The sequence below is a fragment of the Melanerpes formicivorus genome, unplaced genomic scaffold, assembly GCF_026170545.1.
Source record: "Melanerpes formicivorus ecotype bairdi unplaced genomic scaffold, bMelFor1.0.p_v2 SCAF_33, whole genome shotgun sequence".
Lineage (NCBI taxonomy): Eukaryota > Metazoa > Chordata > Aves > Piciformes > Picidae > Melanerpes > Melanerpes formicivorus.
The window spans coordinates 18,507-32,102 of NW_027142385.1; the positions used below are offsets into that span (position 1 = coordinate 18,507).

Genomic DNA, 13,596 nt, shown 5'->3' on the forward strand with positions numbered 1-13,596 from the left:
CTGGACAGGTTCCTCATTTCCAAGGCATCATTTTCCTTCAGGTTTTCCTCTCTCCACTTTTTGTTGTGGTTGGGAAGCTCCAGATTCTCTGCATGTTCTCTTCATCACTCATTCCTATGGGCATGCTTACCTGGGTCTCTCCCTCCTTCCCTAAACAGTTTTTGTTTTACTTATGGGCAAGAACCTGAAATTTTCCATGGGCTTTCTCCTGCAGACTCAGCCCTGGGGATGTAAGTCACTGCTTGAGTTGAAAGGAACCTGGAAATTATGCCACTGGGCATGGATGTCGCTGGGACAAGGCAGATTTGTGGTTGCACAATCAGTTTTCTTTCTGATGCAGGCTTCTCTCTTCACCTTTGCATCTCTCTCTCCTCCCTGGACCTGTCTCCCAGCCTCCCCTTCCCCTCAGTGGGAAGTGTTTCTGGGAAGGTGGCCTGGGCACACCTCTCCCCTTCCTCTCCACAGCTACTCTCTGCTGAGGAAGAGCCACAGGGTTTCATATGAGCTGGGGATTCCCAGCACTGCTGATCTCATGTCTGAATCCTTTCCAGAAACTGTTTACAACTGGGACCCCAAGAAAGGATCTGCAAAGTTTTTCACTGGCAACTGTTGGCATTTGTAAAGAATTTAGAGAACAATAACTGAGTGGAGCTTGGCTTCCTTTTTCCTACAGGACTGAAAGAGGAACAGCTCTGTGGATGGCCAAAGAACTGATACAAGACACTTGCTTGGTTATTTGGTGCTTCTTTTAATTTAGTTGCAGAGAAATGTTCCCTAAGCAGCATGAGAAATGTGATTTTCCACCTTGATGCCAAAGCAGAGCTGAGTTCAAGCCCATATCCAGCACAGCACTGTGGAGGACTTGAGTCCATGAGCACTCAGTGGTCTTCTGCCTCCTCCATCATAGAATCATAGAATTGTTAGGGTTGGAAGGGAGCTCAAGGCTCAGCCAGTTCCAACCCCCCTGCCATGGCCAGGGACACCTCACACTACAGCAGGTTGCTCACAGCCACATCCAGCCTGGCTGCAAACACCTCCAGGGATGAGGCTTCCACCACCTCCCTGGGCAACCTGTGCCAGGCTCTCACCACCCTCATGGGGAACAACTTCTTCCTCACATCCAATCTCAATCTCTTCACTTCTAGTTTTGCTCCTTCCCCCCCAGTCCTATCACTCCCTGACACCCTCAAAAGTCCCTCCCCAGCTTTCTCGTAGCCCCCTTCAGATACTGGGAGGCCACAATTAGGTCTCCTTGGAGCCTTCTCTTCTCCAGACTGAACAACCCCAACTCCATCCGCCACTGGAAATCTTTACTCCTCCTAAAGATCCTTTGAAATGTGGGACAATTAAAGCTGTACCATCCAGTGCTGCACCTTTTAGTTGCTCATTGATTTCAGTCCACCCTCATGTCACTGCAGGGTATTTTATATCTGTGCAACCAGAATGAATAGCTTAGGGAAAACAAATTATCCCTTTGGCATTGTATTGAAACCAAAACCTTCTCAGAGAGTAGCTGATGTGAGACACAAAGGGATTTATCATGTAGAAATCCTCTGCTCCCATAAACTGACATCTCTTCGTGCCCAATGGCATCCTGGACATTGACCACCCTGTGTGTCTTGGCTACCAAACTTGCTCTGGGGCCACAGGAATTAATAACTAATAACTACAGGAGCTAGCACCCCACAGACTGGTTTGCCTTACTGCCCCACATGAGGCTGTTCTCCAGAGAGCTCCCCACAAGGGCCCTGTGTCAGAAGGGCAGAGTCCAACAGGATGACATTTAGCAAATCCAAAGTGCTGGGTGCTGCACACTGGCCACACCAACCCCAGGCAGTGCTACAGGCTGGGGACAGAGTGGCTGAGAGCAGCCAAACAGAAAGGGACCCGGGGGTGCAGCTGGCTGAACATGAGGCAGCAGTGTGTCCAGGTGGCCAAGAAGGCCAATGGCATCCTGGCCTGCAGCAGGAACCATGTGGCCAGCAGGAGCAGGGAAGTCATTCTGCCCCTGTACTCATCACTGCTTAGGCCACACCTTGAGTCCTGTGTTCAGTTCTGGGCTCCTCAGTCTAGGAAGGACATTGAGAGACTTGAAGGTGTCCAGAGAAGGGCAAGAAAGCTGGGGAGGGGTCTGGAGCACAGCCCTGTGAGGAGAGGCTGAGGGAGCTGGGGTTGCTTAGCCTGGAGAAGAGAAGGCTCAGAGGAGACCTTCTTGCTCTCTCCAACTCCCTGAAGGGAGGTTGTAGGCAGGAGGGGGTTGGTCTCTTCTCCCAGGCAAGCAGCCCCAGAACAAGAGGACACAGTCTCAAGTAATGCCAGGGGAGGTTTAGGTTGGTTGTTAGGAAGAAATTCTTCCCAACAAGAGAGATTGGCCATGGGAATGTGCTGCCCAGGGAGGTGGTGGAGTCACCATCCCTGGAAGAGCCTGGATGAGGCACTTGGTGCCATGGTTTAGTTGATCAGATGGTGTTGGGTGATAGGTTGGACTGGATGATCTCAAAGGTCTTTCCCAACCTGGTTAATTCTATTCTGTTCTATTCTATTCTATTCTATTCTATTCTATTCTATTCTATTCTATTCTATTCTATTCTATTCTATTCTATTCTATTCTATTCTATTCTATTCTATTCTATTCCATTCCATTCCATTCCATTCCATTCCATTCCACTCCACTCCATTCCACTCCATTCCATTCCATTCTCTATCCTGTCACTGCAGGCTATTTTATATCTGTGCAACCAGAATGAATAGCTTTGGGAAAAGAAATTATCCCTTTGGCATTGACTTTAAACCAACATCTTCTCAGAGAGTAGCTGATGTCAGACCCAGAGGCATCTATCAGGTGGAAATCCTCTGCTCCCATAAACTGACATCTCTTTGGTCACTGCATGTGTGAGGTTTCCCTGTGCTGGGTGATGTAGTTAAGGTGAAACAAAACTCTACAGAAGCTCTCATCTTGGGGCTGGCAAACTGCTGACCTCCTGAGGCATCTTCATGCTTGACTCAAGTGGTGCTGCAGAGCTGTGCTAGAATTGTGGAGTCAGGCAAATGAAGAGACCTTGTGCAGGCCAGAACAGATGGGAATCCAGATGAGATGGCATGTGCTGGTGAACTGCAGAATTAGGCTTTAAAAAAATGGGTTGATGCTTTGATCTTCTTTTGAAGTCCTACCTGCAGTGCTGGGGCAGCTCTGGAGTCCTCAGCACAGCCAGGGATCTGTTTTGGAGTGGGGCCAGAGGTGGCTACAGCAATGCTGGGAGGGCTGGAATCCCTCTGCTGTGAGGGCAGGCTGAGAGAGTTGGGGTTGTTCAGCCTGGAGAAGAGAAGGTTCCAGGGAGACCTTGTGGTGGCCTTGAAATGCTTCAAGGGCTCATCAGAAAGCTGGGGACAAAGTTTTAAGTGGGGCTGGTTGTGACAGGACAAGGGGTGATGGTTTTGTATTAAAAGAGGGGAGACTCAGATTAGATGTAGAGAAGATGAAGGTTGTGAGAGCCTGGCCCAGGTTTTCCAGAGAGGTGGGAGCTGCCCCATCCCTGGAACCATCCCAGGTGAGGTTGTTGGGGGCTCTGAGCAACCTGCTCCAGTTGCAGCTGTCCCTGCTGACTGCAGGGGGGGTTGGACTGGATGACCTGTAAAGGGCCTTTCTCACCCAAACCATTGCATGAGTCTGTGATTACTTCAGAATGGTGAAGTTCTGAAGTAGAGCACAAGCATTTTAGCACACTGAGGAGAAGCATCTTCAAGTTGATTAGAAGCTTCTTAGAATCATAGAATCAACAAGCTTGGAAAAGACCTCAAAGATCATCAAGTCCAACCTGCCACCTATGGCCTCCTGACTACTAGACCATGGCTCCAATCTTCTACCCATCTCTCTCTCCCTTCTCTGAGTTTCAGTGAAGACTTCCACATCCCTAAATCCTTCACTTCAGTTGAGGTCATTGTAGACAGTTTTTCCCCACTTCATCTGGAAGTGTTTCAAGCTCTTGCCTCATGCTCAAGAGCAGTAGTGCAAGAGCCAGACCAAAGCCAAGAGAAACTTCTTCCTTCATGTGAGTGCACCCAAGGGACAAGCAGCCACAAGCTGCCTTGGAGAAATTCTTGCTTGTACAACGTAGGTTTTAAAACAACCACCTCTCCTGGCAATTCAAACCAGCACCAATGAGAGCTTCCTTCATGCTGCAGCCTGATTGACATGAGGGATGTGAGCAGAACCTTCCCTTTGGGCCCCTGACCTTAATCCCTCTCTCTGGTCTTGGTGCTTTGGACTCCCTTTCATGGCTGACTCACTGGTGGAGCTTCATTGAGAACAGCATTAGCATTTATGTTCTCACCTCAGCTTCATGTCCATAGATGTTCTGCATCTCATTTCAGCTCTGCAAGTTGCTTTGACTTGACCCTGGTGGAAAGTCCCAAGGGCTTTGTTTCTGTGCAACTGATCTGAAGACTTGTAAGGGCATTTCACTTGCTGCAAGAGGCTCTTGGGCATATCTGGCTTGTGTTAAGCTGGGGTGTAAGTTCTGGAGCAAAAGTCTGCCCATCTGCCCACCCATCCCTATTTTTTTTGAGCAGGATATAAGCAGCACTGGAAGGTTGTGCTGCTATTCAGCCAGACTTAGACAGGCTGAGAGCTGGGCAGGGAGAAATGGAATGGAATACAACAAGGGCAGGTGTAGAGTTGTAGAGTCTTGCACCTGGGATAGAACAACCCCATGGAGCAGGATAGGTTGGGGACTGACCTATTGGACAGCAGTGAAGGGGAAAAGGACCTGGGGATGCTAGTGGACGGACCATGAGCCAGGAATGTGCTCATGTGGCCAAGAAGGCCAAGGGCATCCTGGGGTAGATTAGAAGGGCTGTGGTTAGTAGGTCAAGAGAGGTACTTCTCCCCCTCTACTCTGCCCTGGTGAGGCCACATCTGGAATATTGTGTCCAGTTCTCGGCCCCTCAAGTCAAGAAGGGCCTCAGGGAACTGCTTGAAAGAGTCCAGCACAGAGCCACAAAGATGTTGAAGGCAGTGGAACATCTTCCTCACAAGGAGAGCCTGAGGGAGTTGAGGGCTCTGTAGCTTGGAGAGCAGGAGCCTGAGAGATAGAATAGAATAGAATAGAATAGAATAGAATAGAATAGAATAGAATAGAACAGAATAAAGTAGACTAGACTAGACTAGACTAGACTAGAATAGAATAGAATACAATAGACCAGGTTGGAAGAGACCTTCAAGATCATTGTGTCCAACCCAACACCCAACACCATCTGATCAGCTAAACCATGGCACCAAGCACCCCATCAAGTCTCCTCCTAAACACCTCCAGGGATGGTGACTCCACCACCTCCCCAGGCAGCCCATTCCAACGGGCAATCTCTCTCTCTATGAAGAATTTCTTCCTAACATCCAGTCTAAGCCTCCCCTACCTTCACTGTGCAGAACTTCCTCATGATGTCCAACCTAAATCCATTGCCCCTTGTCCTGTCACTACAAGCCCTCTAAACAGTCCCTCCCTAGTCTTCCTGTAGGTCCCCTTCAGATACTGAAATGCTGCTCTAAGGCTTCTCTGGAGCCTTCTCTTTTCCAGGATGAACAGGTTTAGGCTTGAGTGAGGAGAAAGTTCTTCTCAGAGAGAGTTGTTGGCCACTGGAATGTGCTGCTCAGGGAGGTGGTGGAGTCCCTATCTCCCTGGAGGTGTTCAAGAGGGGATTGGGTGTGGCACTTGGAGCCATGGTTTAGTAGTCATGAGGTGTTGGGTGACAGGTTGGGCTTGATGATCTTTGTGGTCTCCTCCAACCTTATTGATTCTATGATTCTATGACTCCTTAAAGTCACATCAGGTGGAAATCAGAGGTCCCCTCACCTGCAAGCTGATGAGTATGGGCTTGAAAAGAACTACTGGGAAGATGACTCAGGCTATGTGAGGAGGCCCCTGGTGTGGATGGGATGGGAGAGGTGCCAATAGGTCGGCAACCAGTGGTGGTGTTTCTGAGGAATGATTAATGCCTCTGCGGGATGCTTGTTTAGAACAGGAAGGGAGAGGCTCTGTGCTCTGCTGACTGTAAACAGAGGGCTGCTGATGGGGGGAAAGTTCCCTTTCAAGTTTTCTCTCTGTGATTTGCCTGAAATAGTTTATACTGTTGAGGAAACAGGATGGCCCAGGGGGCAAGGTGTGCTCGCTGCTACCCACACCGAGGTATTTATAGCCAGGTCATTTAAATAAGCAATGCAAAGCTGATGAACTGGTGCCCCCACCACAAGAAGGGCAGCAGACTGTTGGAGGAGGTCCAGAAGAGGCCATGAAGATGATCAGAGGGCTGGTGCATCTCTCCTATGGGGACAGGCTGGGAGATTTGGGGTTGTTTGGCCTGGAGAAGAGAAGGCTCCAGGGAGACCTTAGAGCAGCCTTCCAGTACCCAAAGGGGGCTACAGGAGAGCTGGCGAGGGACTTGTTAAAAGGGTTTGGAGTGATAGGACAAGGGGGAATGGACTGAAGCTGGAAGAGGAGAGATTGAGACTGGAGAAATTCTTCACAGTGAGCATGGGGAGACACTGGAACAGGCTCACTGCTGTGGAAAGACAGCACAAGGGTTATTACAAGGTTAAAGAAATGAAAGTGGAGCTGGAAAGTAAACCTGCAAGCCTCAAGCCCTCCTTGCTAATCCAGCTTTGGCAGGGATGAATTCTGTGTCCATCTGCTTTGCTTTGATTTGGTTGTTTCTTACATTTTTGGCTTCTTAGGCTGTGAATGAGTCATGGAGATTAGTGAAGGAGCTGGAAATGCTGCTGAAGGTAAGCAATGGTTGGATGTTTAGCTTCTTAACACCAGATGTCTACAGAGATGCTACAGATCTGGCATGCACCACTGACAGAATCCCAGCGTGCTGGGGGGAGGAAGGGACCTCTGGAGATCATCTTGTCTAACCCCCTTGCTAAATCAGGGGCACCCAGAGCATGTTGCCCAGGAACACAATGGCCAGGTGGGTTGGGAACCTCTCCAGAGAAGGAGACTCCACAACCCCTCTGGGCAGCCTGCTCCAGGGCTCTGTTAAATCTTAAGTGCTGAGTTGGTTTTCCAAGGTCTTAAGGGTAATCACCTCTCTGTTTTTTTGTTGCAGAGTCTAAGACAGTGGAGACCTGCAAGAAGTGCTGGAAATAGCAAAATTCCCCTTCCCCCCACCCCCCATGCTGTTTCTCTGTTGTGCAGAGAATGGAAGTAAGTGCTCAGACTCCAGTGACTCACCCCAAGGGACAGCAGGCAGGTTCACCCTTGGGCTTCCTCCTTGGGCTTCTACAGGGCAGAGGCAGATCTGTGTTCCTTTGGCCATGCCTCCTGAGCAATGCACTGCCTGAGCAAATATCCCCAGCAGCTTTCCTCTGACTGGCCTTTGGGAGCTTGCTGCTGCTGCCCTGTGGTTCAGGACTCAAGGCTCAGGACTCAGAGGCTGGTTAGTCTGGAGAAAAGAAGGCTGAGAGGGAATCTGATTGTCTATAAATATCTGAGGGGTGAGTGTCAAGATGAAGGTGCCAGGCTCGTTTCAGTGGTGCCCAGTGATAGGACAAGGAACAACAGGCACAAGCTGGAGCCCAGGAGGTTCCACCTCAACATGAGGAGACACTTCTGTAAAGAAGTGAGGGTACTGGAGCCCTGGGACAGGCTTCCCAGAGAGGTTGTGGAGTCTGCTTCTCTGGAGACATTCAAAACCAGCCAGGAGGTGCTCCTGTGTGACCTACCTAATGTGACTCTGCTCTGGCAGGGAGGTTGGACATGATGATCTCTGGAGGTCCCTTCCAACCCCTAACATTCTGTGACTCTGATTCTGTGACTCTGTCTGGTGAGCTGTGGCTGAAGGTTCTGTGTCACTGAAGCTCCTGTGTCATTGAAGCTCCTGTGTCATTGAAGCTCCTGTGTCATTGAAGCTCCTGTGTCACTGACGCTCCTGTGTCATTGAAGCTCCTGTGTCACTGAAGCTCCTGTGTCACTGAAGCTCCTGTGTCATTGAAGCTCCTGTGTCACTGGCTGAAGCTGCAGAAGCAAACCCAAGCTGAGTGTTTCCAGCACCTCCAAGACCCTGTTGCTGAAGGCTCTGCAGGGTGAGTGGGGCGATGTGTGTCCTCAGCAGGACTCAGGTCACACGCTAGTATCAGTATCATAGAATCAGTCAGGGTTGGAAGGGACCACAAGGATCAGCCAGTTCCAACCCCCCTGCCATGGGCAGGGACACCCCACACTAGATCAGCCTGGCCACAGCCTCATCCAGCCTGGGCTTAAACACCTCCAGGGACGGGGCCCCAACCACCTCCATGGACAACCCATTCCAGGGCTTCACCACTCTCATGGTGAAGAACCTCCTCCTCCCCTCCAGCCTGAATCTCCCCACCTCCAGCTTCATTCCATTCCCCCTAGTCCTATCACTACCTGAGATCCTGAGCAGTCCCTCCCCAGCCTTCTTGTAGCCCCCTTCAGATACTGGCAGGCCACAATTAAGTCACCTCAAAGCCTTCTCTTCTCCAGACTGAACAGCCCCAACTCCTTCAGTCTGTCCTCACAGTGCAGCAGCTCCAGCCCTCTGCTCATCCTTGTGGCCCTTCTCTGGACACCTTCCAGCACCTCCATATCCCTCTTGTGATAGGGGCTTCAGAAGTGGAGGCAATACTCCAGGTGGGGTCTCCCCAGAGCTGAGCAGAGAGGGAGAATCACCTCCCTTGCCCTGCTGGCCACACTTCTCTTGATGCAACCCAGGATCTGATTGACTGAGTGCCTCAGTTTGCTTTCACTGAAACAGAAATGAAAACCCAAACAAAATCAAAACCAAAACGAACACCAAGCCAAAGCCAAACAAAACAAAGCTTAGCCAAACCAAAACAACCAAGGGAAAAGCAAAAGCACTCCAAACCTTCTCTCTGGTTCACATTGTGAGCCAAATTTGTAATCTCATGATTTATTGATTTAATCCCCACCTCCCCCTTAATGAAACTCCTCTCTTTGAAGAAGTAGTCTGTGGTGACACTGTTCTCCTCTGCCTGCTGAGTGTGATGTTGCAGCTCAGCGTTGCCACTGCCCTTGTGTTGTGCTGTGCTGGTGCCCTGCCGGCGGCTGGCTGGGATGTTCCACTGCTCCATTTCTGCAGGTGGCCCCCAGCTGTAGCTCCTACTGATGCAGGACTTTTCCTGCCGTGTCCTGACCTTGTGTGACACCCATCAGTGGCTGGAGATGTCTGCCAGATTCCTGCATGTCTGCTAGGCCGGTGACACCCGTGTGAAAGGCATTATCTTACCTTCATTCACGATAAATTCACCATCCTGCTCCTTGGCAGTGCTGAGGTAAGGTGGAGATGAAAGTAAATAGCAAACAAACAAAAAAACCCCAGACTTCCCAGGTTTGCCCTAAGGTCTCTTCTCTAGCAGCACTGTTTCCACAGAAACATCTTGGAGCAGCTCACTGAGCAAGGAAAAACTCAGCCAGGAGTAATGGAACGAGCGCCACGTCCTTGGCAAGCCAAAGGCAAGTTAGGGTTGGTAAATGCAGTATGAGGCAAGGGAATTAATTGTGGTTGTGGAGAAGCTTCAGTCCAGGGACTAGCTCCATCTTACAGGCTTCAGGTGGTGAACACAGCAAAAGAAAGCAGATAAATGTGGTTGTGACACTTGGTGCTCCCTGCAGGTTAGTTGGCCGCTGGAGGTGTAACTTGTTAAAGGTCGATGTCGGGATTCAGAGAGTGAGGGGTGGGAAATGCTCCCAGCTTCACAGCCAGTGTCAGTAATTTGCTGAGGTTGGAGTCAATCCAGTTGCCAATTCCTTGCATGTTCTGGCTGTGTTTGTGGCAGTGTTGTAACCAAAATTTCAACCTGTGGTATGCTGACAGTGATGAGTTGGAATGCTGCGAATGGAAAACAAGCAGGAGAAAACAGGTCACTCGGGGGGTGGCTTTCCCTCCTGCCCATTCCCCCTTCCCTCCTGCCCATTCCCCCTTTCCTCCTGCCCATTCCCCTTTCCCTCCTGCCCATTCCCCCTCCCCTCCTGCCCATTCCCCCTTCCCTCCTGCCCATTCCCCCTTCCCTCCTGCCCATTCCCCCTCCCCTCCTGCCCATTCCCCCTTCCCTCCTGCCCATTCCCCCTCCCCTCCTGCCCATTCCCCTTTCCCTCCTGCCCATTCCCCCTCCCCTCCTGCCCATTCCCTCTCCCCTCCTGCCCATTCCCCCTCCCCTCCTGCCCATTCCCCCTTCCCTCCTGCCCATTCCCCCTCCCCTCCTGCCCATTCCCCCTTCCCTCCTGCCCATTCCCCCTCCCCTCCTGCCCATTCCCCCTTCCCTCCTGTCCATTCCCCCTTCCCTCCTGCCCATTCCCCTTTCCCTCCTGCCCATTCACCTTTGCCTCCTGCCCATTCCCCTTTCCCTCCTGACCATTCCCCCTTCCCTCCTGTCCATTCCCCCTTCCCTCCTGCCCATTCCCCCTTCCCTCCTGCCCATTCCCCCTTCCCTCCTGTCCATTCCCCCTTCCCTCCTGTCCATTCCCCCTTCCTTCCTGCCCATTCCCCCTTCCCTCCTGCCCATTCCCCTTTCCCTCCTGCCCATTCCCTCTTCCCTCCTGCCCATTCCCTTTTCCCTCCTGCCCATTCACCTTTCCCTCCTGCCCATTCCCCATTCCCTCCTGCCCATTCCCCTTTCCCTCCTGCCCATTCCCTCTTCCCTCCTGCCCATTCCCTTTTCCCTCCTGCCCATTCACCTTTCCCTCCTGCCCATTCCCCATTCCCTCCTGCCCATTCCCCCTTCCCTCCTGCCCATTCCCCTTTCCCTCCTGCCCATTCACCTTTCCCTTTCCAAAGGTTTCTTTACTTTTGATTCTCCTTTTGGATGACCTAGAAGATATTCTGGGGGAAACTATCATAGAATCATCGAATCATCAAGGTTGGAAAACACTGAGTCTCAAGCTGCACCAGGGGAAGTTTAGGCTGGAGGTGAGGAGAAAGTTCTTCCCAGAGAGAGTTGTTGGCCATTGGGATGTGCTGCCCAGGGAGGTGGTGGAGTCCCCATCCCTGGAGGTGTTTAGGAAGAGCCTGGATGAGGCACTTGGAGCCATGGTTGAGTTGATGATATGGTGTTGGGTGATAGGTTGGACTTGATGATCTCTGAGGTCTTTTCCAACCTGGTTAATTCTGTATTCTGTGTCCTGACTTTTACCTGAAGAGTAAATAGAGGAGGAAGAATACATTTGAGGTGTTTTATCCCACTTGTTTTTCAGAGTTGGGCTTGAAAGAGGACAAGCAAAGTGTGTGAGCTTCAGAAGGAGACTGCACAGTGCTTTGAGAAGTGGGGGAAGGCCAGAGGATCCCTGAGTGCCAGCACCAGGAGCTTGGCAGTTTCTGTTCATCACCAACACGTTTTCCCAAGCCTCAAACTGTGAAAGATCAGGTTTGAAGCAAACCAACACAGAACCAGCCCTGAGAATGTCAGGGAGATTCAGAGGTTACTTCCCAGGAGAAAAAGCTATTCTGCAACCAGCTATAAAAATCATAGCATAGTTTGGACTGGAAAGGACCTTAGTGAAATAGTGACACAAACCAATCTTGAGCCCAAGACCTGATGGCAATGATGTCCCCACTGGCACCACTGGTGCTGGGGGCAGGCACTGGGCAAGTTCCAGGCTGGACTCAGCAGCAGATGGGAACTGTATTCTGGAACTCAGGAACACAGGGGTTGGAATGGAAGCCAGGAGGGACAGAGTCCTCCTGAGACACTGGCCAGTGAAGAAGAGGCTTGACCCTGGTGATGCCTCAGTTTGCTCCTGAAGAGGACATCAATTGAGGATCACCTGTCCTGCCTGCTCCTCCCTGCAGGTACCACCTCTGACTCCCTGGCACTCCAAGATGGGGCACAAGCTGTGGCAGTGCCCTTAGTCTGCTCAGGAGCAAGTCTCAGGCAGTGCCTTTCTGCAGCCCAGCCCTTGGCAGGAACTCTCTTCCTCAGCTTCTCCCTGCCTCGAGCAGTCCCTGGCTGTGCAATCCTGCCCTGAAGTTCGGAAAGTGCCTCAGTGGGCAGAGACTGAGCTGAGAAGTGACATCACTGAAGGAGGACAGATGTACAGACAGGATGCACAGTTTTCATATCCCTGGGTTTTGACTGTTCTCAGCACACTTGGTTTATTTGTTGGCTCTGAGTCAGCCCCCAAACATCCCAGAGTCGGCATGCCTCGAAATGTTTTATCCTTTAAAGAAACCCTTTTGAGGACAAAATTGGGAGTGATGAGCTACTCAAGGAGTCAGCTTGCATAAGAACCTCCTTGGGTGAGCACTTGGTCAGTTTAGGTTAAAAGCAGATGGAAAATGGGAATGCTTCCCACATCCTCATGCCTCTTACAGCATGACCAGAGCTCTGCTGAACCTGCCCACTGCCTCCCATCCACTTTTTGCATGGCATTTTTAACTGTTGAGGCTCAGCAGCCTCCCAGAACCTGAGGCAGGCTACAAGAAAGCTGGGAAGGGACTTTTTGAAAGGCCTTGTAGTGATAGGACAAGGGGGAATGGCTTAAAGCTGGAAGAGGGGAGAATGGGACTGGAGATTAGGAAGAAATTTGCAGTGAGGGTGATGAGACACTGGAACTGGTTGCCCAGGGAGGTTGTGGATGGCCTCTCCTTCGAGGTGTTCAAGGCCAGGTTGGATGAGCAACCTGGGCTGGTGGAAGGTGTCATGGTCTAGTCATGAGGTCTGTGGTGACAGGTTGGACTCGATGATCTTTGAGGTCTCTTCCAACCTTGGTGATACTGTGATGCTGTGATACTGTGTCCCTGCCCATGGCAGGGGGATTGGAACTGCATGACATTTAGGGGCCCTTCCAACCCAACCCATTTGATGATGCTATGATATGATTCTATGAACACTCTCCTCAAAGCCACACTCAATGGACAGAACTTCTCTGCTGGTCTACTTTGCATCTCCCCCAGCTGCCAGTGCTGCAGAGGGCAGGGCAGATGTCCTCTTCAGGAGCAAACTGAGGGATCACCAGGGTCAAGCCTCTTCGCCACTGGCCACTGTCTCAGGAGGACTCTGTCCCTCTGTCCCTGGTAGGCTGAACATGAGCCTGCAGTGTGCCCACGCAGTCAAGAGGGCCAATGGCATCCTGGCCTGCATCAGGAACAGTGTGGCCAGCAGGAGCAGGGAGGTCATTCTGCCCCTGTACACTGCACTGGTTAGGCCACACCTTGAGTACTGTGTCCAGTTCTGGGCCCCTCAGTTTAGGAAGGAGGTTGACTTGCTGGAAGGTGTCCAGAGAAGGGCAACAAAGTTGGTGAGGGGTTTGGAACACAGCCCTGTGAGGAGAGGCTGAGGGAGCTGGGGTTGCTTAGCCTGGAGAAGAGGAGACTCAGGGGAGACCTTCTTGCTCTCTCCAACTCCCTGAAGGGAGGTTGTAGACAGGCAGATGCTGGTCTCTTCTCGCAGGCAGCCAGCACCAGAACAAGAGGACACAATCTCAAGCTGTGCCAGGGGAGGTTTAGGCTGGATGTTAGGAGGAAGTTCTACACAGAGAGAGTGATTGCCCATTGGAATGGGCTGCCTGGGGAGGTGGTGGAGTCACCGTCATTGGAGGTGTTCAGGAGGAGACCTGATGGGGT

The 13,596-nt window shown here is 51.4% G+C and overlaps 1 long non-coding RNA gene across 1 annotated transcript; it reads left to right on the forward strand.

The window, feature by feature from the left end:
- The first annotated feature begins 8,663 nt into the window (after window positions 1–8,663).
- LOC137449791 (uncharacterized) lies at window positions 8,664–13,194 on the forward strand. Its single transcript, XR_010989495.1, has 4 exons — window positions 8,664–9,310; window positions 9,409–9,898; window positions 10,850–10,944; window positions 11,229–13,194. It is a non-coding gene; the product is annotated as an uncharacterized lncRNA (long non-coding RNA).
- The last annotated feature ends 402 nt before the right edge of the window (window positions 13,195–13,596 follow it).